Genomic DNA, 24,842 nt, shown 5'->3' with positions numbered 1-24,842 from the left:
TAACTTTGTTGACGGCTTGTATGTAAATTGACTACACATTGAAGGCCCATTTGCAGAATGGCCATTACCACAGTCGTTGAAACCCTGAAAAGAAGGTGGGGCTATGGCATACGGTACTTATACTGGTCACATACCTTAGCCAGCACAACTCACCAGAGACGGCCAAGAAGACATCGGAAGAAGATCTGGAGTACAGCAGCCACTTTGATAGGAATATCTGGATTCAGAGTCTGACTCCCATGAGGCCTTGCATCTTTACAATGTCAATGACAATGTAATCCTTCAATGGGTACCAAAGACAGTTGCAAAAATGATTTTGAAGTTTCACAATGATTCAACTTGTTTGGCTGATCACTGGCTATGTATTTGATGTCTCTTGTTGGTCTGCATCGATAACTTTGTTGACGGCTTGTATGTAAATTGACTACACATTGAAGGCCCATTTGCAGAATGTCCATTACCACAGTCGTTGAAACCCTGAAAAGAAGGTGGGGCTATGGCATACGGTACTTATACTGGTCACATACCTTAGCCAGCACAACTCACCAGAGACGGCCAAGAAGACATCGGAAGAAGATCTGGAGTACAGCAGCCACTTTGATAGGAATATCTGGATTCAGTGGAGTTCAACAGGAGCATTGACTTGTTTTTTTTCAGTAAGTTCTACTTGTTGTGACCACCATTTAAGACATTGTGAAGCAAACACATTAAGACGACCTCAACTTGAGCCACTGTTGGCTTCTGCAATCATAAGTGCTTCTCTTCGGGGTTGTCTTGGTTGTGACTTTGGCCTCAATAACTGCAAGTATCTCAAGTTTTGAAAAATACCATGAAGTTTTCACTCTACCTGGTCATTCACATTACCCTGGCACAAGCACTGACTTGACTTTTGAATGCAGTAAGTGCTACTTGTTGGGGTAGTGTTGATGTCTTTGTCTGCATGCACTTTGAAATTACGTTCTGGAAAAGTTTGTTTAAACACCAGTTTCAGAGAGTCATTCTTATTTCCCTAACATGAGCATTGACTTGTCAATGAAATTCAGTAAGTGCTTTTTGTTGGGGGGCAGTTCCATATGACAAAAGCCTCCATTGGTAATGCAAAAGAAAAAGTCCTTGCTCCAAGATTACTTCAAATGGAACCACTTGTGCTTCTTCATGCTCATAAGTGCTCCTCTTTGGGGTTTTCTTGTCAGCAACTTGTTCACGAATAGGAACTGTACGGCCAATATCAGGACTCCTGTGCCAAATGTAAGTCAAAAGTAGAGCTCAACCACAGCCATGATCTGTCTGCATTTTATAGAAAGTGCTTCATAGTTGGGGTGTTGTTCTGGCTTCACTATTTAGCATTGCACAATAGAATATATCAGCTTGTTTTCTCAGTAATATCACTCTGTCTCTAGACACTGACTCTTGGGCAGTGATGCTGGCTTTAAAATCGAAATACAAGAATTGTTTCTTTTTCAGTAATAAACTAAACTGAACTTTTACTTTGATCAATGTCCATGATATTGTATGGCTCTTGGCTCCATAAACACTGTTGTTGATGGCTTGCATGTAAATTGACACTCGTTGAAAAAAGAGGGTGGGACCATGGCACACATTGGTTTGCAGTTTACAGTCAACTCAAGACAGTTCTAGGTTCCACCGAGATTTGAACTCAGATCACTGGATTCAAAGCCTAGAGTGCTAACCATTACACCATGGAACCATACAATGCAATACCGCCATGTAGGGTTGAATTTGATGAGGGTTGGTGATCAATCTGATATGATATATCACATGCAGTGTTTTTGATGTAGGGGAACCACGGGAAGTTCTTTTCGCATTAGGCAAGTCCAAATTCTGTCTACATGCCGGCATGAGTCATTAAAATTGTATGGTATAGTATTGTGTTTAATATCTTACAATAATTACATAGTAATACAACCGCCTGAACAGGGACTTGAACCCTGGACTCTCAGATTAAAAGTCTGATGCTCTACCGACTGAGCTATCCAGGCTCTGAGTGAGTCAGAGCCAAATGGAGCCTGGATCATTTCATAGCTGTGCATAACCTTTTTTGGGAACAGTGTTCTTTTAGCAGCAAATAAACTGGATCCAGAGTCTGACTCCCATGAGGCCTTGCATCTTTACAATGTCAATGACAATGTAATCCTTCAATGGGTACCAAAGACAGTTGCAAAAATGATTTTGAAGTTTCACAATGATTCAACTTGTTTGGCTGATCACTGGCTATGTATTTGATGTCTCTTGTTGGTCTGCATCGATAACTTTGTTGACGGCTTGTATGTAAATTGACTACACATTGAAGGCCCATTTGCAGAATGTCCATTACCACAGTCGTTGAAACCCTGAAAAGAAGGTGGGGCTATGGCATACGGTACTTATACTGGTCACATACCTTAGCCAGCACAACTCACCAGAGACGGCCAAGAAGACATCGGAAGAAGATCTGGAGTACAGCAGCCACTTTGATAGGAATATCTGGATTCAGTGGAGTTCAACAGGAGCATTGACTTGTTTTTTTTCAGTAAGTTCTACTTGTTGTGACCACCATTTAAGACATTGTGAAGCAAACACATTAAGACGACCTCAACTTGAGCCACTGTTGGCTTCTGCAATCATAAGTGCTTCTCTTCGGGGTTGTCTTGGTTGTGACTTTGGCCTCAATAACTGCAAGTATCTCAAGTTTTGAAAAATACCATGAAGTTTTCACTCTACCTGGTCATTCACATTACCCTGGCACAAGCACTGACTTGACTTTTGAATGCAGTAAGTGCTACTTGTTGGGGTAGTGTTGATGTCTTTGTCTGCATGCACTTTGAAATTACGTTCTGGAAAAGTTTGTTTAAACACCAGTTTCAGAGAGTCATTCTTATTTCCCTAACATGAGCATTGACTTGTCAATGAAATTCAGTAAGTGCTTTTTGTTGGGGGGCAGTTCCATATGACAAAAGCCTCCATTGGTAATGCAAAAGAAAAAGTCCTTGCTCCAAGATTACTTCAAATGGAACCACTTGTGCTTCTTCATGCTCATAAGTGCTCCTCTTTGGGGTTTTCTTGTCAGCAACTTGTTCACGAATAGGAACTGTACGGCCAATATCAGGACTCCTGTGCCAAATGTAAGTCAAAAGTAGAGCTCAACCACAGCCATGATCTGTCTGCATTTTATAGAAAGTGCTTCATAGTTGGGGTGTTGTTCTGGCTTCACTATTTAGCATTGCACAATAGAATATATCAGCTTGTTTTCTCAGTAATATCACTCTGTCTCTAGACACTGACTCTTGGGCAGTGATGCTGGCTTTAAAATCGAAATACAAGAATTGTTTCTTTTTCAGTAATAAACTAAACTGAACTTTTACTTTGATCAATGTCCATGATATTGTATGGCTCTTGGCTCCATAAACACTGTTGTTGATGGCTTGCATGTAAATTGACACTCGTTGAAAAAAGAGGGTGGGACCATGGCACACATTGGTTTGCAGTTTAGAGTCAACTCAAGACAGTTCTAGGTTCCACCGAGATTTGAACTCGGATCACTGGATTCAAAGCCCAGAGTGCTAACCATTACACCATGGAACCATACAATGCAATACCGCCATGTAGGGTTGAATTTGATGAGGGTTGGTGATCAATCTGATATGATATATCACATGCAGTGTTTTTGATGTAGGGGAACCACGGGAAGTTCTTTTCGCATTAGGCAAGTCCAAATTCTGTCTACATGCCGGCATGAGTCATTAAAATTGTATGGTCTAGTATTGTGTTTAATATCTTACAATAATTACATAGTAATACAACCGCCTGAACAGGGACTTGAACCCTGGACCCTCAGATTAAAAGTCTGATGCTCTACCGACTGAGCTATCCAGGCTCTGAGTGAGACAGAGCCAAATGGAGCCTGGATCATTTCATAGCTGTGCATAACCTTTTTTGGGAACAGTGTTCTTTTAGCAGCAAATAAACTGGATCCAGAGTCTGACTCCCATGAGGCCTTGCATCTTTACAATGTCAATGACAATGTAATCCTTCAATGGGTACCAAAGACAGTTGCAAAAATGATTTGGAAGTTTCACAATGATTCAACTTGTTTGGCTGATCACTGGCTATGTATTTGATGTCTCTTGTTGGTCTGCATCGATAACTTTGTTGACGGCTTGTATGTAAATTGACTACACATTGAAGGCCCATTTGCAGAATGGCCATTACCACAGTCGTTGAAACCCTGAAAAGAAGGTGGGGCTATGGCATACGGTACTTATACTGGTCACATACCTTAGCCAGCACAACTCACCAGAGACGGCCAAGAAGACATCGGAAGAAGATCTGGAGTACAGCAGCCACTTTGATAGGAATATCTGGATTCAGAGTCTGACTCCCATGAGGCCTTGCATCTTTACAATGTCAATGACAATGTAATCCTTCAATGGGTACCAAAGACAGTTGCAAAAATGATTTTGAAGTTTCACAATGATTCAACTTGTTTGGCTGATCACTGGCTATGTATTTGATGTCTCTTGTTGGTCTGCATCGATAACTTTGTTGACGGCTTGTATGTAAATTGACTACACATTGAAGGCCCATTTGCAGAATGTCCATTACCACAGTCGTTGAAACCCTGAAAAGAAGGTGGGGCTATGGCATACGGTACTTATACTGGTCACATACCTTAGCCAGCACAACTCACCAGAGACGGCCAAGAAGACATCGGAAGAAGATCTGGAGTACAGCAGCCACTTTGATAGGAATATCTGGATTCAGTGGAGTTCAACAGGAGCATTGACTTGTTTTTTTTCAGTAAGTTCTACTTGTTGTGACCACCATTTAAGACATTGTGAAGCAAACACATTAAGACGACCTCAACTTGAGCCACTGTTGGCTTCTGCAATCATAAGTGCTTCTCTTCGGGGTTGTCTTGGTTGTGACTTTGGCCTCAATAACTGCAAGTATCTCAAGTTTTGAAAAATACCATGAAGTTTTCACTCTACCTGGTCATTCACATTACCCTGGCACAAGCACTGACTTGACTTTTGAATGCAGTAAGTGCTACTTGTTGGGGTAGTGTTGATGTCTTTGTCTGCATGCACTTTGAAATTACGTTCTGGAAAAGTTTGTTTAAACACCAGTTTCAGAGAGTCATTCTTATTTCCCTAACATGAGCATTGACTTGTCAATGAAATTCAGTAAGTGCTTTTTGTTGGGGGGCAGTTCCATATGACAAAAGCCTCCATTGGTAATGCAAAAGAAAAAGTCCTTGCTCCAAGATTACTTCAAATGGAACCACTTGTGCTTCTTCATGCTCATAAGTGCTCCTCTTTGGGGTTTTCTTGTCAGCAACTTGTTCACGAATAGGAACTGTACGGCCAATATCAGGACTCCTGTGCCAAATGTAAGTCAAAAGTAGAGCTCAACCACAGCCATGATCTGTCTGCATTTTATAGAAAGTGCTTCATAGTTGGGGTGTTGTTCTGGCTTCACTATTTAGCATTGCACAATAGAATATATCAGCTTGTTTTCTCAGTAATATCACTCTGTCTCTAGACACTGACTCTTGGGCAGTGATGCTGGCTTTAAAATCGAAATACAAGAATTGTTTCTTTTTCAGTAATAAACTAAACTGAACTTTTACTTTGATCAATGTCCATGATATTGTATGGCTCTTGGCTCCATAAACACTGTTGTTGATGGCTTGCATGTAAATTGACACTCGTTGAAAAAAGAGGGTGGGACCATGGCACACATTGGTTTGCAGTTTACAGTCAACTCAAGACAGTTCTAGGTTCCACCGAGATTTGAACTCAGATCACTGGATTCAAAGCCTAGAGTGCTAACCATTACACCATGGAACCATACAATGCAATACCGCCATGTAGGGTTGAATTTGATGAGGGTTGGTGATCAATCTGATATGATATATCACATGCAGTGTTTTTGATGTAGGGGAACCACGGGAAGTTCTTTTCGCATTAGGCAAGTCCAAATTCTGTCTACATGCCGGCATGAGTCATTAAAATTGTATGGTATAGTATTGTGTTTAATATCTTACAATAATTACATAGTAATACAACCGCCTGAACAGGGACTTGAACCCTGGACTCTCAGATTAAAAGTCTGATGCTCTACCGACTGAGCTATCCAGGCTCTGAGTGAGTCAGAGCCAAATGGAGCCTGGATCATTTCATAGCTGTGCATAACCTTTTTTGGGAACAGTGTTCTTTTAGCAGCAAATAAACTGGATCCAGAGTCTGACTCCCATGAGGCCTTGCATCTTTACAATGTCAATGACAATGTAATCCTTCAATGGGTACCAAAGACAGTTGCAAAAATGATTTTGAAGTTTCACAATGATTCAACTTGTTTGGCTGATCACTGGCTATGTATTTGATGTCTCTTGTTGGTCTGCATCGATAACTTTGTTGACGGCTTGTATGTAAATTGACTACACATTGAAGGCCCATTTGCAGAATGTCCATTACCACAGTCGTTGAAACCCTGAAAAGAAGGTGGGGCTATGGCATACGGTACTTATACTGGTCACATACCTTAGCCAGCACAACTCACCAGAGACGGCCAAGAAGACATCGGAAGAAGATCTGGAGTACAGCAGCCACTTTGATAGGAATATCTGGATTCAGTGGAGTTCAACAGGAGCATTGACTTGTTTTTTTTCAGTAAGTTCTACTTGTTGTGACCACCATTTAAGACATTGTGAAGCAAACACATTAAGACGACCTCAACTTGAGCCACTGTTGGCTTCTGCAATCATAAGTGCTTCTCTTCGGGGTTGTCTTGGTTGTGACTTTGGCCTCAATAACTGCAAGTATCTCAAGTTTTGAAAAATACCATGAAGTTTTCACTCTACCTGGTCATTCACATTACCCTGGCACAAGCACTGACTTGACTTTTGAATGCAGTAAGTGCTACTTGTTGGGGTAGTGTTGATGTCTTTGTCTGCATGCACTTTGAAATTACGTTCTGGAAAAGTTTGTTTAAACACCAGTTTCAGAGAGTCATTCTTATTTCCCTAACATGAGCATTGACTTGTCAATGAAATTCAGTAAGTGCTTTTTGTTGGGGGGCAGTTCCATATGACAAAAGCCTCCATTGGTAATGCAAAAGAAAAAGTCCTTGCTCCAAGATTACTTCAAATGGAACCACTTGTGCTTCTTCATGCTCATAAGTGCTCCTCTTTGGGGTTTTCTTGTCAGCAACTTGTTCACGAATAGGAACTGTACGGCCAATATCAGGACTCCTGTGCCAAATGTAAGTCAAAAGTAGAGCTCAACCACAGCCATGATCTGTCTGCATTTTATAGAAAGTGCTTCATAGTTGGGGTGTTGTTCTGGCTTCACTATTTAGCATTGCACAATAGAATATATCAGCTTGTTTTCTCAGTAATATCACTCTGTCTCTAGACACTGACTCTTGGGCAGTGATGCTGGCTTTAAAATCGAAATACAAGAATTGTTTCTTTTTCAGTAATAAACTAAACTGAACTTTTACTTTGATCAATGTCCATGATATTGTATGGCTCTTGGCTCCATAAACACTGTTGTTGATGGCTTGCATGTAAATTGACACTCGTTGAAAAAAGAGGGTGGGACCATGGCACACATTGGTTTGCAGTTTACAGTCAACTCAAGACAGTTCTAGGTTCCACCGAGATTTGAACTCGGATCACTGGATTCAAAGCCCAGAGTGCTAACCATTACACCATGGAACCATACAATGTAATACCGCCATGTAGGGTTGAATTTGATGAGGGTTGGTGATCAATCTGATATGATATATCACATGCAGTGTTTTTGATGTAGGGGAACCACGGGAAGTTCTTTTCGCATTAGGCAAGTCCAAATTCTGTCTACATGCCGGCATGAGTCATTAAAATTGTATGGTCTAGTATTGTGTTTAATATCTTACAATAATTACATAGTAATACAACCGCCTGAACAGGGACTTGAACCCTGGACTCTCAGATTAAAAGTCTGATGCTCTACCGACTGAGCTATCCAGGCTCTGAGTGAGTCAGAGCCAAATGGAGCCTGGATCATTTCATAGCTGTGCATAACCTTTTTTGGGAACAGTGTTCTTTTAGCAGCAAATAAACTGGATCCAGAGTCTGACTCCCATGAGGCCTTGCATCTTTACAATGTCAATGACAATGTAATCCTTCAATGGGTACCAAAGACAGTTGCAAAAATGATTTGGAAGTTTCACAATGATTCAACTTGTTTGGCTGATCACTGGCTATGTATTTGATGTCTCTTGTTGGTCTGCATCGATAACTTTGTTGACGGCTTGTATGTAAATTGACTACACATTGAAGGCCCATTTGCAGAATGTCCATTACCACAGTCGTTGAAACCCTGAAAAGAAGGTGGGGCTATGGCATACGGTACTTATACTGGTCACATACCTTAGCCAGCACAACTCACCAGAGACGGCCAAGAAGACATCGGAAGAAGATCTGGAGTACAGCAGCCACTTTGATAGGAATATCTGGATTCAGTGGAGTTCAACAGGAGCATTGACTTGTTTTTTTTCAGTAAGTTCTACTTGTTGTGACCACCATTTAAGACATTGTGAAGCAAACACATTAAGACGACCTCAACTTGAGCCACTGTTGGCTTCTGCAATCATAAGTGCTTCTCTTCGGGGTTGTCTTGGTTGTGACTTTGGCCTCAATAACTGCAAGTATCTCAAGTTTTGAAAAATACCATGAAGTTTTCACTCTACCTGGTCATTCACATTACCCTGGCACAAGCACTGACTTGACTTTTGAATGCAGTAAGTGCTACTTGTTGGGGTAGTGTTGATGTCTTTGTCTGCATGCACTTTGAAATTACGTTCTGGAAAAGTTTGTTTAAACACCAGTTTCAGAGAGTCATTCTTATTTCCCTAACATGAGCATTGACTTGTCAATGAAATTCAGTAAGTGCTTTTTGTTGGGGGGCAGTTCCATATGACAAAAGCCTCCATTGGTAATGCAAAAGAAAAAGTCCTTGCTCCAAGATTACTTCAAATGGAACCACTTGTGCTTCTTCATGCTCATAAGTGCTCCTCTTTGGGGTTTTCTTGTCAGCAACTTGTTCACGAATAGGAACTGTACGGCCAATATCAGGACTCCTGTGCCAAATGTAAGTCAAAAGTAGAGCTCAACCACAGCCATGATCTGTCTGCATTTTATAGAAAGTGCTTCATAGTTGGGGTGTTGTTCTGGCTTCACTATTTAGCATTGCACAATAGAATATATCAGCTTGTTTTCTCAGTAATATCACTCTGTCTCTAGACACTGACTCTTGGGCAGTGATGCTGGCTTTAAAATCGAAATACAAGAATTGTTTCTTTTTCAGTAATAAACTAAACTGAACTTTTACTTTGATCAATGTCCATGATATTGTATGGCTCTTGGCTCCATAAACACTGTTGTTGATGGCTTGCATGTAAATTGACACTCGTTGAAAAAAGAGGGTGGGACCATGGCACACATTGGTTTGCAGTTTACAGTCAACTCAAGACAGTTCTAGGTTCCACCGAGATTTGAACTCAGATCACTGGATTCAAAGCCTAGAGTGCTAACCATTACACCATGGAACCATACAATGCAATACCGCCATGTAGGGTTGAATTTGATGAGGGTTGGTGATCAATCTGATATGATATATCACATGCAGTGTTTTTGATGTAGGGGAACCACGGGAAGTTCTTTTCGCATTAGGCAAGTCCAAATTCTGTCTACATGCCGGCATGAGTCATTAAAATTGTATGGTATAGTATTGTGTTTAATATCTTACAATAATTACATAGTAATACAACCGCCTGAACAGGGACTTGAACCCTGGACTCTCAGATTAAAAGTCTGATGCTCTACCGACTGAGCTATCCAGGCTCTGAGTGAGTCAGAGCCAAATGGAGCCTGGATCATTTCATAGCTGTGCATAACCTTTTTTGGGAACAGTGTTCTTTTAGCAGCAAATAAACTGGATCCAGAGTCTGACTCCCATGAGGCCTTGCATCTTTACAATGTCAATGACAATGTAATCCTTCAATGGGTACCAAAGACAGTTGCAAAAATGATTTTGAAGTTTCACAATGATTCAACTTGTTTGGCTGATCACTGGCTATGTATTTGATGTCTCTTGTTGGTCTGCATCGATAACTTTGTTGACGGCTTGTATGTAAATTGACTACACATTGAAGGCCCATTTGCAGAATGTCCATTACCACAGTCGTTGAAACCCTGAAAAGAAGGTGGGGCTATGGCATACGGTACTTATACTGGTCACATACCTTAGCCAGCACAACTCACCAGAGACGGCCAAGAAGACATCGGAAGAAGATCTGGAGTACAGCAGCCACTTTGATAGGAATATCTGGATTCAGTGGAGTTCAACAGGAGCATTGACTTGTTTTTTTTCAGTAAGTTCTACTTGTTGTGACCACCATTTAAGACATTGTGAAGCAAACACATTAAGACGACCTCAACTTGAGCCACTGTTGGCTTCTGCAATCATAAGTGCTTCTCTTCGGGGTTGTCTTGGTTGTGACTTTGGCCTCAATAACTGCAAGTATCTCAAGTTTTGAAAAATACCATGAAGTTTTCACTCTACCTGGTCATTCACATTACCCTGGCACAAGCACTGACTTGACTTTTGAATGCAGTAAGTGCTACTTGTTGGGGTAGTGTTGATGTCTTTGTCTGCATGCACTTTGAAATTACGTTCTGGAAAAGTTTGTTTAAACACCAGTTTCAGAGAGTCATTCTTATTTCCCTAACATGAGCATTGACTTGTCAATGAAATTCAGTAAGTGCTTTTTGTTGGGGGGCAGTTCCATATGACAAAAGCCTCCATTGGTAATGCAAAAGAAAAAGTCCTTGCTCCAAGATTACTTCAAATGGAACCACTTGTGCTTCTTCATGCTCATAAGTGCTCCTCTTTGGGGTTTTCTTGTCAGCAACTTGTTCACGAATAGGAACTGTACGGCCAATATCAGGACTCCTGTGCCAAATGTAAGTCAAAAGTAGAGCTCAACCACAGCCATGATCTGTCTGCATTTTATAGAAAGTGCTTCATAGTTGGGGTGTTGTTCTGGCTTCACTATTTAGCATTGCACAATAGAATATATCAGCTTGTTTTCTCAGTAATATCACTCTGTCTCTAGACACTGACTCTTGGGCAGTGATGCTGGCTTTAAAATCGAAATACAAGAATTGTTTCTTTTTCAGTAATAAACTAAACTGAACTTTTACTTTGATCAATGTCCATGATATTGTATGGCTCTTGGCTCCATAAACACTGTTGTTGATGGCTTGCATGTAAATTGACACTCGTTGAAAAAAGAGGGTGGGACCATGGCACACATTGGTTTGCAGTTTACAGTCAACTCAAGACAGTTCCAGGTTCCACCGAGATTTGAACTCGGATCACTGGATTCAAAGCCCAGAGTGCTAACCATTACACCATGGAACCATACAATGCAATACCGCCATGTAGGGTTGAATTTGATGAGGGTTGGTGATCAATCTGATATGATATATCACATGCAGTGTTTTTGATGTAGGGGAACCACGGGAAGTTCTTTTCGCATTAGGCAAGTCCAAATTCTGTCTACATGCCGGCATGAGTCATTAAAATTGTATGGTCTAGTATTGTGTTTAATATCTTACAATAATTACATAGTAATACAACCGCCTGAACAGGGACTTGAACCCTGGACTCTCAGATTAAAAGTCTGATGCTCTACCGACTGAGCTATCCAGGCTCTGAGTGAGTCAGAGCCAAATGGAGCCTGGATCATTTCATAGCTGTGCATAACCTTTTTTGGGAACAGTGTTCTTTTAGCAGCAAATAAACTGGATCCAGAGTCTGACTCCCATGAGGCCTTGCATCTTTACAATGTCAATGACAATGTAATCCTTCAATGGGTACCAAAGACAGTTGCAAAAATGATTTTGAAGTTTCACAATGATTCAACTTGTTTGGCTGATCACTGGCTATGTATTTGATGTCTCTTGTTGGTCTGCATCGATAACTTTGTTGACGGCTTGTATGTAAATTGACTACACATTGAAGGCCCATTTGCAGAATGTCCATTACCACAGTCGTTGAAACCCTGAAAAGAAGGTGGGGCTATGGCATACGGTACTTATACTGGTCACATACCTTAGCCAGCACAACTCACCAGAGACGGCCAAGAAGACATCGGAAGAAGATCTGGAGTACAGCAGCCACTTTGATAGGAATATCTGGATTCAGTGGAGTTCAACAGGAGCATTGACTTGTTTTTTTTCAGTAAGTTCTACTTGTTGTGACCACCATTTAAGACATTGTGAAGCAAACACATTAAGACGACCTCAACTTGAGCCACTGTTGGCTTCTGCAATCATAAGTGCTTCTCTTCGGGGTTGTCTTGGTTGTGACTTTGGCCTCAATAACTGCAAGTATCTCAAGTTTTGAAAAATACCATGAAGTTTTCACTCTACCTGGTCATTCACATTACCCTGGCACAAGCACTGACTTGACTTTTGAATGCAGTAAGTGCTACTTGTTGGGGTAGTGTTGATGTCTTTGTCTGCATGCACTTTGAAATTACGTTCTGGAAAAGTTTGTTTAAACACCAGTTTCAGAGAGTCATTCTTATTTCCCTAACATGAGCATTGACTTGTCAATGAAATTCAGTAAGTGCTTTTTGTTGGGGGGCAGTTCCATATGACAAAAGCCTCCATTGGTAATGCAAAAGAAAAAGTCCTTGCTCCAAGATTACTTCAAATGGAACCACTTGTGCTTCTTCATGCTCATAAGTGCTCCTCTTTGGGGTTTTCTTGTCAGCAACTTGTTCACGAATAGGAACTGTACGGCCAATATCAGGACTCCTGTGCCAAATGTAAGTCAAAAGTAGAGCTCAACCACAGCCATGATCTGTCTGCATTTTATAGAAAGTGCTTCATAGTTGGGGTGTTGTTCTGGCTTCACTATTTAGCATTGCACAATAGAATATATCAGCTTGTTTTCTCAGTAATATCACTCTGTCTCTAGACACTGACTCTTGGGCAGTGATGCTGGCTTTAAAATCGAAATACAAGAATTGTTTCTTTTTCAGTAATAAACTAAACTGAACTTTTACTTTGATCAATGTCCATGATATTGTATGGCTCTTGGCTCCATAAACACTGTTGTTGATGGCTTGCATGTAAATTGACACTCGTTGAAAAAAGAGGGTGGGACCATGGCACACATTGGTTTGCAGTTTAGAGTCAACTCAAGACAGTTCTAGGTTCCACCGAGATTTGAACTCGGATCACTGGATTCAAAGCCCAGAGTGCTAACCATTACACCATGGAACCATACAATGCAATACCGCCATGTAGGGTTGAATTTGATGAGGGTTGGTGATCAATCTGATATGATATATCACATGCAGTGTTTTTGATGTAGGGGAACCACGGGAAGTTCTTTTCGCATTAGGCAAGTCCAAATTCTGTCTACATGCCGGCATGAGTCATTAAAATTGTATGGTCTAGTATTGTGTTTAATATCTTACAATAATTACATAGTAATACAACCGCCTGAACAGGGACTTGAACCCTGGACCCTCAGATTAAAAGTCTGATGCTCTACCGACTGAGCTATCCAGGCTCTGAGTGAGACAGAGCCAAATGGAGCCTGGATCATTTCATAGCTGTGCATAACCTTTTTTGGGAACAGTGTTCTTTTAGCAGCAAATAAACTGGATCCAGAGTCTGACTCCCATGAGGCCTTGCATCTTTACAATGTCAATGACAATGTAATCCTTCAATGGGTACCAAAGACAGTTGCAAAAATGATTTGGAAGTTTCACAATGATTCAACTTGTTTGGCTGATCACTGGCTATGTATTTGATGTCTCTTGTTGGTCTGCATCGATAACTTTGTTGACGGCTTGTATGTAAATTGACTACACATTGAAGGCCCATTTGCAGAATGGCCATTACCACAGTCGTTGAAACCCTGAAAAGAAGGTGGGGCTATGGCATACGGTACTTATACTGGTCACATACCTTAGCCAGCACAACTCACCAGAGACGGCCAAGAAGACATCGGAAGAAGATCTGGAGTACAGCAGCCACTTTGATAGGAATATCTGGATTCAGAGTCTGACTCCCATGAGGCCTTGCATCTTTACAATGTCAATGACAATGTAATCCTTCAATGGGTACCAAAGACAGTTGCAAAAATGATTTTGAAGTTTCACAATGATTCAACTTGTTTGGCTGATCACTGGCTATGTATTTGATGTCTCTTGTTGGTCTGCATCGATAACTTTGTTGACGGCTTGTATGTAAATTGACTACACATTGAAGGCCCATTTGCAGAATGTCCATTACCACAGTCGTTGAAACCCTGAAAAGAAGGTGGGGCTATGGCATACGGTACTTATACTGGTCACATACCTTAGCCAGCACAACTCACCAGAGACGGCCAAGAAGACATCGGAAGAAGATCTGGAGTACAGCAGCCACTTTGATAGGAATATCTGGATTCAGTGGAGTTCAACAGGAGCATTGACTTGTTTTTTTTCAGTAAGTTCTACTTGTTGTGACCACCATTTAAGACATTGTGAAGCAAACACATTAAGACGACCTCAACTTGAGCCACTGTTGGCTTCTGCAATCATAAGTGCTTCTCTTCGGGGTTGTCTTGGTTGTGACTTTGGCCTCAATAACTGCAAGTATCTCAAGTTTTGAAAAATACCATGAAGTTTTCACTCTACCTGGTCATTCACATTACCCTGGCACAAGCACTGACTTGACTTTTGAATGCAGTAAGTGCTACTTGTTGGGGTAGTGTTGATGTCTTTGTCTGCATGCACTTTGAAATTACGTTCTGGAAAAGTTTGTTTAAACACCAGTTTCAGAGAGTCATTCTTATTTCCCTAACATGAGCATTGACTTGTCAATGAAATTCAGTAAGTGCTTTTTGTTGGGGGGCAGTTCCATATGACAAAAGCCTCCATTGGTAATGCAAAAGAAAAAGTCCTTGCTCCAAGATTACTTCAAATGGAACCACTTGTGCTTCTTCATGCTCATAAGTGCTCCTCTTTGGGGTTTTCTTGTCAGCAACTTGTTCACGAATAGGAACTGTACGGCCAATATCAGGACTCCTGTGCCAAATGTAAGTCAAAAGTAGAGCTCAACCACAGCCATGATCTGTCTGCATTTTATAGAAAGTGCTTCATAGTTGGGGTGTTGTTCTGGCTTCACTATTTAGCATTGCACAATAGAATATATCAGCTTGTTTTCTCAGTAATATCACTCTGTCTCTAGACACTGACTCTTGGGCAGTGATGCTGGCTTTAAAATCGAAATACAAGAATTGTTTCTTTTTCAGTAATAAACTAAACTGAACTTTTACTTTGATCAATGTCCATGATATTGTATGGCTCTTGGCTCCATAAACACTGTTGTTGATGGCTTGCATGTAAATTGACACTCGTTGAAAAAAGAGGGTGGGACCATGGCACACATTGGTTTGCAGTTTACAGTCAACTCAAGACAGTTCTAGGTTCCACCGAGATTTGAACTCAGATCACTGGATTCAAAGCCTAGAGTGCTAACCATTACACCATGGAACCATACAATGCAATACCGCCATGTAGGGTTGAATTTGATGAGGGTTGGTGATCAATCTGATATGATATATCACATGCAGTGTTTTTGATGTAGGGGAACCACGGGAAGTTCTTTTCGCATTAGGCAAGTCCAAATTCTGTCTACATGCCGGCATGAGTCATTAAAATTGTATGGTATAGTATTGTGTTTAATATCTTACAATAATTACATAGTAATACAACCGCCTGAACAGGGACTTGAACCCTGGACTCTCAGATTAAAAGTCTGATGCTCTACCGACTGAGCTATCCAGGCTCTGAGTGAGTCAGAGCCAAATGGAGCCTGGATCATTTCATAGCTGTGCATAACCTTTTTTGGGAACAGTGTTCTTTTAGCAGCAAATAAACTGGATCCAGAGTCTGACTCCCATGAGGCCTTGCATCTTTACAATGTCAATGACAATGTAATCCTTCAATGGGTACCAAAGACAGTTGCAAAAATGATTTTGAAGTTTCACAATGATTCAACTTGTTTGGCTGATCACTGGCTATGTATTTGATGTCTCTTGTTGGTCTGCATCGATAACTTTGTTGACGGCTTGTATGTAAATTGACTACACATTGAAGGCCCATTTGCAGAATGTCCATTACCACAGTCGTTGAAACCCTGAAAAGAAGGTGGGGCTATGGCATACGGTACTTATACTGGTCACATACCTTAGCCAGCACAACTCACCAGAGACGGCCAAGAAGACATCGGAAGAAGATCTGGAGTACAGCAGCCACTTTGATAGGAATATCTGGATTCAGTGGAGTTCAACAGGAGCATTGACTTGTTTTTTTTCAGTAAGTTCTACTTGTTGTGACCACCATTTAAGACATTGTGAAGCAAACACATTAAGACGACCTCAACTTGAGCCACTGTTGGCTTCTGCAATCATAAGTGCTTCTCTTCGGGGTTGTCTTGGTTGTGACTTTGGCCTCAATAACTGCAAGTATCTCAAGTTTTGAAAAATACCATGAAGTTTTCACTCTACCTGGTCATTCACATTACCCTGGCACAAGCACTGACTTGACTTTTGAATGCAGTAAGTGCTACTTGTTGGGGTAGTGTTGATGTCTTTGTCTGCATGCACTTTGAAATTACGTTCTGGAAAAGTTTGTTTAAACACCAGTTTCAGAGAGTCATTCTTATTTCCCTAACATGAGCATTGACTTGTCAATGAAATTCAGTAAGTGCTTTTTGTTGGGGGGCAGTTCCATATGACAAAAGCCTCCATTGGTAATGCAAAAGAAAAAGTCCTTGCTCCAAGATTACTTCAAATGGAACCACTTGTGCTTCTTCATGCTCATAAGTGCTCCTCTTTGGGGTTTTCTTGTCAGCAACTTGTTCACGAATAGGAACTGTACGGCCAATATCAGGACTCCTGTGCCAAATGTAAGTCAAAAGTAGAGCTCAACCACAGCCATGATCTGTCTGCATTTTATAGAAAGTGCTTCATAGTTGGGGTGTTGTTCTGGCTTCACTATTTAGCATTGCACAATAGAATATATCAGCTTGTTTTCTCAGTAATATCACTCTGTCTCTAGACACTGACTCTTGGGCAGTGATGCTGGCTTTAAAATCGAAATACAAGAATTGTTTCTTTTTCAGTAATAAACTAAACTGAACTTTTACTTTGATCAATGTCCATGATATTGTATGGCTCTTGGCTCCATAAACACTGTTGTTGATGGCTTGCATGTAAATTGACACTCGTTGAAAAAAGAGGGTGGGACCATGGCACACATTGGTTTGCAGTTTAGAGTCAACTCAAGACAGTTCTAGGTTCCACCGAGATTTGAACTCGGATCACTGGATTCAAAGCCCAGAGTGCTAACCATTACACCATGGAACCATACAATGCAATACCGCCATGTAGGGTTGAATTTGATGAGGGTTGGTGATCAATCTGATATGATATATCACATGCAGTGTTTTTGATGTAGGGGAACCACGGGAAGTTCTTTTCGCATTAGGCAAGTCCAAATTCTGTCTACATGCCGGCATGAGTCATTAAAATTGTATGGTCTAGTATTGTGTTTAATATCTTACAATAATTACATAGTAATACAACCGCCTGAACAGGGACTTGAACCCTGGACCCTCAGATTAAAAGTCTGATGCTCTACCGACTGAGCTATCCAGGCTCTGAGTGAGACAGAGCCAAATGGAGCCTGGATCATTTCATAGCTGTGCATAACCTTTTTTGGGAACAGTGTTCTTTTAGCAGCAAATAAACTGGATCCAGAGTCTGACTCCCATGAGGCCTTGCATCTTTACAATGTCAATGACAATGTAATCCTTCAATGGGTACCAAAGACAGTTGCAAAAATGATTTGGAAGTTTCACAATGATTCAACTTGTTTGGCTGATCACTGGCTATGTATTTGATGTCTCTTGTTGGTCTGCATCGATAACTTTGTTGACGGCTTGTATGTAAATTGACTACACATTGAAGGCCCATTTGCAGAATGGCCATTACCACAGTCGTTGAAACCCTGAAAAGAAGGTGGGGCTATGGCATACGGTACTTATACTGGTCACATACCTTAGCCAGCACAACTCACCAGAGACGGCCAAGAAGACATCGGAAGAAGATCTGGAGTACAGCAGCCACTTTGATAGGAATATCTGGATTCAGAGTCTGACTCCCATGAGGCCTTGCATCTTTACAATGTCAATGACAATGTAATCCTTCAATGGGTACCAAAGACAGTTGCAAAAATGATTTTGAAGTTTCACAATGATTCAACTTGTTTGGCTGATCACTGGCTATGTATTTGATGTCTCTTGTTGGTCTGCATCGATAACTTTGTTGACGGCTTGTATGTAAATTGACTACACATTGAAGGCCCATTTGCAGAATGTCCATTACCACAGTCGTTGAAACCCTGAAAAGAAGGTGGGGCTATGGCATACGGTACTTATACTGGTCACATACCTTAGCCAGCACAACTCACCAGAGACGGCCAAGAAGACATCGGAAGAAGATCTGGAGTACAGCAGCCACTTTGATAGGAATATCTGGATTCAGTGGAGTTCAACAGGAGCATTGACTTGTTTTTTTTCAGTAAGTTCTACTTGTTGTGACCACCATTTAAGACATTGTGAAGCAAACACATTAAGACGACCTCAACTTGAGCCACTGTTGGCTTCTGCAATCATAAGTGCTTCTCTTCGGGGTTGTCTTGGTTGTGACTTTGGCCTCAATAACTGCAAGTATCTCAAGTTTTGAAAAATACCATGAAGTTTTCACTCTACCTGGTCATTCACATTACCCTGGCACAAGCACTGACTTGACTTTTGAATGCAGTAAGTGCTACTTGTTGGGGTAGTGTTGATGTCTTTGTCTGCATGCACTTTGAAATTACGTTCTGGAAAAGTTTGTTTAAACACCAGTTTCAGAGAGTCATTCTTATTTCCCTAACATGAGCATTGACTTGTCAATGAAATTCAGTAAGTGCTTTTTGTTGGGGGGCAGTTCCATATGACAAAAGCCTCCATTGGTAATGCAAAAGAAAAAGTCCTTGCTCCAAGATTACTTCAAATGGAACCACTTGTGCTTCTTCATGCTCATAAGTGCTCCTCTTTGGGGTTTTCTTGTCAGCAACTTGTTCACGAATAGGAACTGTACGGCCAATATCAGGACTCCTGTGCCAAATGTAAGTCAAAAGTAGAGCTCAACCACAGCCATGATCTGTCTGCATTTTATAGAAAGTGCTTCATAGTTGGGGTGTTGTTCTGGCTTCACTATTTAGCATTGCACAATAGAATATATCAGCTTGTTTTCTCAGTAATATCACTCTGTCTCTAGACACTGACTCTTGGGCAGTGATGCTGGCTTTAAAATCGAAATACAAGAATTGTTTCTTTTTCAGTAATAAACTAAACTGAACTTTTACTTTGATCAATGTCCATGATATTGTATGGCTCTTGGCTCCATAAACACTGTTGTTGATGGCTTGCATGTAAATTGACACTCGTTGAAAAAAGAGGGTGGGACCATGACACACATTGGTTTGCAGTTTACAGTCAACTCAAGACAGTTCTAGGTTACACCGAGATTTGAACTCGGATCACTGGATTCAAAGCCCAGAGTGCTAACCATTACACCATGGAACCATACAATGCAATACCGCCATGTAGGGTTGAATTTGATGAGGGTTGGTGATCAATCTGATATGATATATCACATGCAGTGTTTTTGATGTAGGGGAACCACGGGAAGTTCTTTTCGCATTAGGCAAGTCCAAATTCTGTCTACATGCCGGCATGAGTCATTAAAATTGTATGGTCTAGTATTGTGTTTAATATCTTACAATAATTACATAGTAATACAACCGCCTGAACAGGGACTTGAACCCTGGACCCTCAGATTAAAAGTCTGATGCTCTACCGACTGAGCTATCCAGGCTCTGAGTGAGACAGAGCCAAATGGAGCCTGGATCATTTCATAGCTGTGCATAACCTTTTTTGGGAACAGTGTTCTTTTAGCAGCAAATAAACTGGATCCAGAGTCTGACTCCCATGAGGCCTTGCATCTTTACAATGTCAATGACAATGTAATCCTTCAATGGGTACCAAAGACAGTTGCAAAAATGATTTGGAAGTTTCACAATGATTCAACTTGTTTGGCTGATCACTGGCTATGTATTTGATGTCTCTTGTTGGTCTGCATCGATAACTTTGTTGACGGCTTGTATGTAAATTGACTACACATTGAAGGCCCATTTTCAGAATGGCCATTACCACAGTCGTTGAAACCCTGAAAAGAAGGTGGGGCTATGGCATACGGTACTTATACTGGTCACATACCTTAGCCAGCACAACTCACCAGAGACGGCCAAGAAGACATCGGAAGAAGATCTGGAGTACAGCAGCCACTTTGATAGGAATATCTGGATTCAGTGGAGTTCAACAGGAGCATTGACTTGTTTTTTTCAGTAAGTTCTACTTGTTGTGACCACCATTTAAGACATTGTGAAGCAAACACATTAAGACGACCTCAACTTGAGCCACTGTTGGCTTCTGCAATCATAAGTGCTTCTCTTTGGGGTTGTCTTGGTTGTGACTTTGGCCTCAATAACTGCAAGTATCTCAAGTTTTGAAAAATACCATGAAGTTTTCACTCTACCTGGTCATTCACATTACCCTGGCACAAGCACTGACTTGACTTTTGAATGCAGTAAGTGCTACTTGTTGGGGTAGTGTTGATGTCTTTGTCTGCATGCACTTTGAAATTACGTTCTGGAAAAGTTTGTTTAAACACCAGTTTCAGAGAGTCATTCTTATTTCTCTAACATGAGCATTGACTTGTCAATGAAATTCAGTAAGTGCTTTTTGTTGGGGGGCAGTTCCATATGACAAAAGCCTCCATTGGTAATGCAAAAGAAAAAGTCCTTGCTCCAAGATTACTTCAAATGGAACCACTTGTGCTTCTTCATGCTCATAAGTGCTCCTCTTTGGGGTTTTCTTGTCAGCAACTTGTTCACGAATAGGAACTGTACGGCCAATATCAGGACTCCTGTGCCAAATGTAAGTCAAAAGTAGAGCTCAACCACAGCCATGATCTGTCTGCATTTTATAGAAAGTGCTTCATAGTTGGGGTGTTGTTCTGGCTTCACTATTTAGCATTGCACAATAGAATATATCAGCTTGTTTTCTCAGTAATATCACTCTGTCTCTAGACACTGACTCTTGGGCAGTGATGCTGGCTTTAAAATCGAAATACAAGAATTGTTTCTTTTTCAGTAATAAACTAAACTGAACTTTTACTTTGATCAATGTCCATGATATTGTATGGCTCTTGGCTCCATAAACACTGTTGTTGATGGCTTGCATGTAAATTGACACTCGTTGAAAAAAGAGGGTGGGACCATGGCACACATTGGTTTGCAGTTTACAGTCAACTCAAGACAGTTCTAGGTTCCACCGAGATTTGAACTCGGATCACTGGATTCAAAGCCCAGAGTGCTAACCATTACACCATGGAACCATACAATGCAATACCGCCATGTAGGGTTGAATTTGATGAGGGTTGGTGATCAATCTGATATGATATATCACATGCAGTGTTTTTGATGTAGGGGAACCACGGGAAGTTCTTTTCGCATTAGGCAAGTCCAAATTCTGTCTACATGCCGGCATGAGTCATTAAAATTGTATGGTCTAGTATTGTGTTTAATATCTTACAATAATTACATAGTAATACAACCGCCTGAACAGGGACTTGAACCCTGGACCCTCAGATTAAAAGTCTGATGCTCTACCGACTGAGCTATCCAGGCTCTGAGTGAGACAGAGCCAAATGGAGCCTGGATCATTTCATAGCTGTGCATAACCTTTTTTGGGAACAGTGTTCTTTTAGCAGCAAATAAACTGGATCCAGAGTCTGACTCCCATGAGGCCTTGCATCTTTACAATGTCAATGACAATGTAATCCTTCAATGGGTACCAAAGACAGTTGCAAAAATGATTTGGAAGTTTCACAATGATTCAACTTGTTTGGCTGATCACTGGCTATGTATTTGATGTCTCTTGTTGGTCTGCATCGATAACTTTGTTGACGGCTTGTATGTAAATTGACTACACATTGAAGGCCCATTTTCAGAATGGCCATTACCACAGTCGTTGAAACCCTGAAAAGAAGGTGGGGCTATGGCATACGGTACTTATACTGGTCACATACCTTAGCCAGCACAACTCACCAGAGACGGCCAAGAAGACATCGGAAGAAGATCTGGAGTACAGCAGCCACTTTGATAGGAATATCTGGATTCAGTGGAGTTCAACAGGAGCATTGACTTGTTTTTTTCAGTAAGTTCTACTTGTTGTGACCACCATTTAAGACATTGTGAAGCAAACACATTAAGACGACCTCAACTTGAGCCACTGTTGGCTTCTGCAATCATAAGTGCTTCTCTTTGGGGTTGTCTTGGTTGTGACTTTGGCCTCAATAACTGCAAGTATCTCAAGTTTTGAAAAATACCATGAAGTTTTCACTCTACCTGGTCATTCACATTACCCTGGCACAAGCACTGACTTGACTTTTGAATGCAGTAAGTGCTACTTGTTTGGGTAGTGTTGATGTCTTTGTCTGCATGCACTTTGAAATTACGTTCTGGAAAAGTTTGTTTAAACACCAGTTTCAGAGAGTCATTCTTATTTCCCTAACATGAGCATTGACTTGTCAATGAAATTCAGTAAGTGCTTTTTGTTGGGGGGCAGTTCCATATGACAAAAGCCTCCATTGGTAATGCAAAAGAAAAAGTCCTTGCTCCAAGATTACTTCAAATGGAACCACTTGTGCTTCTTCATGCTCATAAGTGCTCCTCTTTGGGGTTTTCTTGTCAGCAACTTGTTCACGAATAGGAACTGTACGGCCAATATCAGGACTCCTGTGCCAAATGTAAGTCAAAAGTAGAGCTCAACCACAGCCATGATCTGTCTGCATTTTATAGAAAGTGCTTCATAGTTGGGGTGTTGTTCTGGCTTCACTATTTAGCATTGCACAATAGAATATATCAGCTTGTTTTCTCAGTAATATCACTCTGTCTCTAGACACTGACTCTTGGGCAGTGATGCTGGCTTTAAAATCGAAATACAAGAATTGTTTCTTTTTCAGTAATAAACTAAACTGAACTTTTACTTTGATCAATGTCCATGATATTGTATGGCTCTTGGCTCCATAAACACTGTTGTTGATGGCTTGCATGTAAATTGACACTCGTTGAAAAAAGAGGGTGGGACCATGGCACACATTGGTTTGCAGTTTACAGTCAACTCAAGACAGTTCTAGGTTCCACCGAGATTTGAACTCGGATCACTGGATTCAAAGCCCAGAGTGCTAACCATTACACCATGGAACCATACAATGCAATACCGCCATGTAGGGTTGAATTTGATGAGGGTTGGTGATCAATCTGATATGATATATCACATGCAGTGTTTTTGATGTAGGGGAACCACGGGAAGTTCTTTTCGCATTAGGCAAGTCCAAATTCTGTCTACATGCCGGCATGAGTCATTAAAATTGTATGGTCTAGTATTGTGTTTAATATCTTACAATAATTACATAGTAATACAACCGCCTGAACAGGGACTTGAACCCTGGACCCTCAGATTAAAAGTCTGATGCTCTACCGACTGAGCTATCCAGGCTCTGAGTGAGACAGAGCCAAATGGAGCCTGGATCATTTCATAGCTGTGCATAACCTTTTTTGGGAACAGTGTTCTTTTAGCAGCAAATAAACTGGATCCAGAGTCTGACTCCCATGAGGCCTTGCATCTTTACAATGTCAATGACAATGTAATCCTTCAATGGGTACCAAAGACAGTTGCAAAAATGATTTGGAAGTTTCACAATGATTCAACTTGTTTGGCTGATCACTGGCTATGTATTTGATGTCTCTTGTTGGTCTGCATCGATAACTTTGTTGACGGCTTGTATGTAAATTGACTACACATTGAAGGCCCATTTTCAGAATGGCCATTACCACAGTCGTTGAAACCCTGAAAAGAAGGTGGGGCTATGGCATACGGTACTTATACTGGTCACATACCTTAGCCAGCACAACTCACCAGAGACGGCCAAGAAGACATCGGAAGAAGATCTGGAGTACAGCAGCCACTTTGATAGGAATATCTGGATTCAGTGGAGTTCAACAGGAGCATTGACTTGTTTTTTCAGTAAGTTCTACTTGTTGTGACCACCATTTAAGACATTGTGAAGCAAACACATTAAGACGACCTCAACTTGAGCCACTGTTGGCTTCTGCAATCATAAGTGCTTCTCTTTGGGGTTGTCTTGGTTGTGACTTTGGCCTCAATAACTGCAAGTATCTCAAGTTTTGAAAAATACCATGAAGTTTTCACTCTACCTGGTCATTCACATTACCCTGGCACAAGCACTGACTTGACTTTTGAATGCAGTAAGTGCTACTTGTTGGGGTAGTGTTGATGTCTTTGTCTGCATGCACTTTGAAATTACGTTCTGGAAAAGTTTGTTTAAACACCAGTTTCAGAGAGTCATTCTTATTTCCCTAACATGAGCATTGACTTGTCAATGAAATTCAGTAAGTGCTTTTTGTTGGGGGGGCAGTTCCATATGACAAAAGCCTCCATTGGTAATGCAAAAGAAAAAGTCCTTGCTCCAAGATTACTTCAAATGGAACCACTTGTGCTTCTTCATGCTCATAAGTGCTCCTCTTTG

General features: G+C 41.0%; 14 non-coding genes across 14 annotated transcripts; all 14 read right to left on the bottom strand.

Annotated features, from left to right (window-relative positions):
* Positions 1 to 3,510: 3,510 nt before the first annotated feature.
* On the bottom strand, positions 3,511 to 3,582 carry trnaq-uug (transfer RNA glutamine (anticodon UUG)). Its single transcript has one exon. It is a non-coding gene; the product is annotated as a tRNA-Gln (tRNA).
* Positions 3,583 to 3,801: 219 nt separating this feature from the next.
* Positions 3,802 to 3,874, bottom strand: trnak-uuu (transfer RNA lysine (anticodon UUU)). Its single transcript has one exon. It is a non-coding gene; the product is annotated as a tRNA-Lys (tRNA).
* Positions 3,875 to 7,651: 3,777 nt separating this feature from the next.
* trnaq-uug (transfer RNA glutamine (anticodon UUG)) lies at positions 7,652 to 7,723 on the bottom strand. The gene has a single exon. It is a non-coding gene; the product is annotated as a tRNA-Gln (tRNA).
* Positions 7,724 to 11,399: 3,676 nt separating this feature from the next.
* On the bottom strand, positions 11,400 to 11,471 carry trnaq-uug (transfer RNA glutamine (anticodon UUG)). The gene has a single exon. It is a non-coding gene; the product is annotated as a tRNA-Gln (tRNA).
* Positions 11,472 to 13,273: 1,802 nt separating this feature from the next.
* trnaq-uug (transfer RNA glutamine (anticodon UUG)) lies at positions 13,274 to 13,345 on the bottom strand. The gene has a single exon. It is a non-coding gene; the product is annotated as a tRNA-Gln (tRNA).
* Positions 13,346 to 13,564: 219 nt separating this feature from the next.
* On the bottom strand, positions 13,565 to 13,637 carry trnak-uuu (transfer RNA lysine (anticodon UUU)). Its single transcript has one exon. It is a non-coding gene; the product is annotated as a tRNA-Lys (tRNA).
* A 3,777-nt stretch (positions 13,638 to 17,414) lies between these two features.
* On the bottom strand, positions 17,415 to 17,486 carry trnaq-uug (transfer RNA glutamine (anticodon UUG)). Its single transcript has one exon. It is a non-coding gene; the product is annotated as a tRNA-Gln (tRNA).
* A 219-nt stretch (positions 17,487 to 17,705) lies between these two features.
* trnak-uuu (transfer RNA lysine (anticodon UUU)) lies at positions 17,706 to 17,778 on the bottom strand. Its single transcript has one exon. It is a non-coding gene; the product is annotated as a tRNA-Lys (tRNA).
* Positions 17,779 to 19,681: 1,903 nt separating this feature from the next.
* Positions 19,682 to 19,753, bottom strand: trnaq-uug (transfer RNA glutamine (anticodon UUG)). Its single transcript has one exon. It is a non-coding gene; the product is annotated as a tRNA-Gln (tRNA).
* A 219-nt stretch (positions 19,754 to 19,972) lies between these two features.
* Positions 19,973 to 20,045, bottom strand: trnak-uuu (transfer RNA lysine (anticodon UUU)). Its single transcript has one exon. It is a non-coding gene; the product is annotated as a tRNA-Lys (tRNA).
* A 1,509-nt stretch (positions 20,046 to 21,554) lies between these two features.
* On the bottom strand, positions 21,555 to 21,626 carry trnaq-uug (transfer RNA glutamine (anticodon UUG)). Its single transcript has one exon. It is a non-coding gene; the product is annotated as a tRNA-Gln (tRNA).
* A 219-nt stretch (positions 21,627 to 21,845) lies between these two features.
* Positions 21,846 to 21,918, bottom strand: trnak-uuu (transfer RNA lysine (anticodon UUU)). The gene has a single exon. It is a non-coding gene; the product is annotated as a tRNA-Lys (tRNA).
* A 1,509-nt stretch (positions 21,919 to 23,427) lies between these two features.
* Positions 23,428 to 23,499, bottom strand: trnaq-uug (transfer RNA glutamine (anticodon UUG)). The gene has a single exon. It is a non-coding gene; the product is annotated as a tRNA-Gln (tRNA).
* A 219-nt stretch (positions 23,500 to 23,718) lies between these two features.
* Positions 23,719 to 23,791, bottom strand: trnak-uuu (transfer RNA lysine (anticodon UUU)). Its single transcript has one exon. It is a non-coding gene; the product is annotated as a tRNA-Lys (tRNA).
* Positions 23,792 to 24,842: the final 1,051 nt, after the last annotated feature.

This window comes from Eucyclogobius newberryi, unplaced genomic scaffold, assembly GCF_026437365.1.
Source record: "Eucyclogobius newberryi isolate DKJ021-1_F unplaced genomic scaffold, fEucNew1.0.hap1 SCAF_60, whole genome shotgun sequence".
Classification (NCBI taxonomy): Eukaryota; Metazoa; Chordata; class Actinopteri; order Gobiiformes; family Gobiidae; genus Eucyclogobius; species Eucyclogobius newberryi.
This window is presented reverse-complemented; position numbering and strand designations above follow the sequence as displayed.